Source organism: Sceloporus undulatus, chromosome 10, assembly GCF_019175285.1.
Source record: "Sceloporus undulatus isolate JIND9_A2432 ecotype Alabama chromosome 10, SceUnd_v1.1, whole genome shotgun sequence".
NCBI classification, from domain to species: domain Eukaryota; kingdom Metazoa; phylum Chordata; class Lepidosauria; order Squamata; family Phrynosomatidae; genus Sceloporus; species Sceloporus undulatus.
The window spans coordinates 11,993,031-11,997,010 of record NC_056531.1 but is presented as its reverse complement, the minus strand read 5'-3'; the positions used below and the strand labels follow the sequence as shown (position 1 = coordinate 11,997,010).

Here is a 3,980-nt window from a genome sequence, read left to right as displayed (position 1 = left end):
TTATATCTATTATTTCTAAAGCAATCAATTCTGATTATTTGTCAGTAATGTAAATCATCCAAGTTATCTGGCTCAAGAGACCATGAGACAATGGCATCAATTCACAAGAGGAGCCATTTTTAGCCTATTAGGATTGGGAGACATGTTATTTTGGTCATCTCTGAAGTTGCCACATAGCAAGAGACTGAAGTTAGTTTTTACCTGATGTGTTGGCCAGGGTTCTTCATCTTGTACCAACATCTGAGCAAACTGAAGACCCTGATCTGGGCTGACCCTCATCACATTCTCAATAGGAAAATCCAGTCTGGTGTTAGCCAACCTGAAAATCACATTTAAAGATATTAAGTATGGTTGGGAGATGTAAAAAGGGCAACCTCAGGATATCCTTGCACTTGGCAAATGTTCTGCTTCCAAATTCACCTGAGCCTTGATATAATCTACATGCAGAACAGACCAATCTGTTAAGTATGGGATTCTCTAGAGCCATGGTGAGAATGCTGTGGTGCTCCAGATGTTGAACTGCAATCCCAGCATTCCTGTGACTACCTGTGCTGACTAGGGCTGCGGAGTTGCAGTCCTACAACATCTGGATGTCACACTAGTCCCACCTCTGTTCTAGAGGATCACCGATGTCCATGTGAACCTGTCTGAACATGGAATTTATCCTTTAGGCAATCCCACTTTTGAAGAGTAAACAGATGGAGATCAGGATAAGGGCCTTTTTCAATGTGCTGGGGTAGGGTAGGCTGCATGGGCAATCTGTGGAATGTACTCTCTATTAAAGTCTTTTATATCACTGATATTATGGTTTTTTTCCAGGACTGGGGTAAGAATTTATTTGTCCAGACTTTTTAATTTTCAGATCAGGCTTAAATTCTGCAGATATTGTGCTGCTCCACTTTATTCTATGTAGTTTTAATGTTCTGGAGCCAGTTCGGAAGTTCTGAGAAAGAAGAGTGGAATCTTTAACATTAAAATAAAAAAACATCCAAGGGTTCTAAGTAGAAAGCCAACTTACAGGCCCCAACTTAATTAATATTTTGAACTAAAACAACTGTAGCATCCTACAGAACCAGTGAAGCCATTTAGTTCGCTGACAGACCATGCCTTGAAGTTCTGGTACTTTTCATTTTTTTGCCTGAAATCCCACGGAATGTTCCAAAGACCACATGACTTAAGCAACTGAAACCTAAGAGTGATATTCATGCCTTTCACACACAACTATACGGAATGTTCTGAGACCTTGTCTTATCTCAGGAAAGATAAAATATAACTGTGTATCCAGAAGGTTCTGACTTGCAAGTAAGTATGCACAATCACATACTTTTAAAAGGAGAAGGTGAGATACTTACCTTTTGGCATAAAGAACAATTTTCTGGAACTGACCAGTTTCTGCAAAACACTGATTACTTTTGTTTGGTACATTCGCACGGAGATAAACACTGAGGGCAAGGGTTGGGTCAGCAGTCTTTACTAAATCCCCAGCTCCTCAGAGATTCCAGCTGAAACAGAAAATACCATTTTCAGAACCAACACATATTGCAAAGGTTAATTAAGCTGCATTTTGTTGCTACCATGGATAGAGGATTCCAACTCAACTAGCCCTTTTCAGCTAACACTATTTGCCTCCACAAGTGTTGCCACATTCTCCCCCTCCTCATCCAAGTACACCAAGCAACTGTAATTGTTGCCATCCCTCTGAGATGCCTATTATGCGCATCTGACTATTCATGATTCGACTCACTCGTTCAGAGAGTATTCTATTGTTTAAGTATGAATGCGCCCATGACTTTTGCCAGGTGGTGTTCCTAGTTTAAATAGATGCTAACAGCTTCAGGTGGGTTTAAAAGCAGCCTTCTCCAACCTTGGCCTCCCTGTAATTGCTGGATACTGGCTGTGGGATTATGGGATTGCATGGAAGACACGAGGCTGAAGGTAGCCTTTTTAAAGATAAACAAACCAAAACCCTGATACTGAAGCTTTAAGCAAGCAAAAAACCAGACCTTGCCTCTGGGCTACAAGAGAGCATCAGCAAACACATCTAACAGAAATGTTTTACTGCCATGTACAATTTTCCTGTGTCAAGTTTATCTTGGCATGGGTACCACTACTGGACCATGGAGTAACACATTTAAACAAGAAACTACTCACCTTCTTCTTTCAGCCATTTTTCTCGCAACTGTTTGCGGCCTGTTGAAGGACAGGACGCAGAGTCCAGCGACTCAAATTTTTGAGCTGACCTTGATCAAGGAGGATACCAAAGTACGTAGCAAGGGAGAGGCTGACCAGGTTGCGCGGGCACACTCTGGAAATTCTAATGGTTCACTGTCTCTTGCGCAGAATTCCCTGAAAGTTGGAACGAATGCCTAAGGTCTGCTTCAAAGATGTTCCAAAGAGGCAGCAAGTGCTTGCCTAGTCTGCTGTTTCAGAACACCCAATATAAGTGTTTTGCTGGATCAGTCCACCCATCTTAATAAACAGCCATAGGCCACTATCTCCACTTAACCCGAAGAGAATTTAGAAATGCCCCAGGCCATATTTGATGCCATGAGACATATTTAATATAAATAAATAAATGTAAGGTTAAAATCCTAAAACATATCAGTAAAGATTAAGTACTGCTGAACTCTTTGGGATTCACATCTGAGCAAGTGATTATGTTCCTTTGACGTCAGACTGAATATTCCAATTGCCCACAAGCTAAGAAAGAAAATGAAGGATCAAGCAGCTCTTGTGTATGCACTGTGCTTGTAACACATTAAGGTGCTAGAAAAGTAACTGCCACAGTAGAAGAGGAAGGTAGTAATGTTTGTGTATTGGTATTTAGTGGGGCTAGTACTAATTCACTAATCAAGACACTTTTTCAGTGGGACAACAACTGCTTAAAACTTCCTTGAAGAAGAACAATGTCACATTAACACAGCATTCTGGCATGATTACGGGTTACCTGCTGGTTAATCAAGTTTATTATACCAAATTCAGTGTATAAATTACACAAAGTTGAACGCTCCTCCAAAAGACTCTTTACCTTTGGTGGATGCTGCCACTTTGGCTGCTTCTGCATAGTTTCCCTGTGCAAAAAGAGTATTAAATTTTCGGCAAAGGTTCTTTGCTCCAGCTAAGTTACTTCGGATAGCCATCGGAGACCTAGTCAGGATTCTGGAGAACATTGTGCATGTTTACAATGTTATCTTCTTCACACAAACAGAAAGTACCTATGAAGACAGAACACACTAGTAAGTCTATAATGACAAATACACTCTATGTATACAATTGGTGGTATACACCTTAAAATAGCATTACAGATTTGGAGGAGGTGGCAAAACTGCTTCAAAAAGACTCCTTTTGGATTATAAATAGAAATACCTGATAAACCAGTTGTATCAAATGATGGACAAGATACTGAACACCACTAAAGTCCTATCTGAGGGTCCTCGAAAGAAATCTCCATCCCTGACTGCCCATCTGTCACATGAACAGCTCTGTTAAATGTGTTAGGGATTTTCTGGGAGAATCCTTCTACCTAATATCTATCTTTTACCTAATAAGCTAGCCTGAGAAAGAGGCTCCTCCCTCTAACTGTCATCTTTCGGCCTGGGAGGGAGAGAATAGGCTGGCCCAGCTCCATCAGGGGTAGCCTGAAGAAAGAGGCTCCTCCCTCCTTAACTGTCATCCTTCAGCCTATGAGGGAGAGAATAGGCTGGCCCAGCTCCATCAGGGCTAGCTTGAAGAAGAGCCCTCCCTCCGGTCCATCTGCCTTGGTCCAGGCCTCAGAGGGAGAGAAGAATGCTGGGCCTGATCCCCTTCCACACCACCATTCCCTTCTCCTTTTGCTTAGATTGTAAGCCTGAGGGGAGGGAACTGTCTATTATCCCCTCTGTTGTAAGCCGCCTGGATTCCCAGTGATTGGGCGGCATATAAATAAATCCTATTATTATTATTATTATTATTATTATTATTATTATTATTATTATTATTAT

General features: G+C 41.3%; 1 protein-coding gene across 7 annotated transcripts in view; it reads right to left on the bottom strand.

Annotated features, from left to right (window-relative positions):
* Positions 1 to 3,980, bottom strand: part of CLTCL1 (clathrin heavy chain like 1) — a 61,935-nt gene that overhangs the window by 37,901 nt on the left and 20,054 nt on the right. The window lies entirely within an intron of this gene.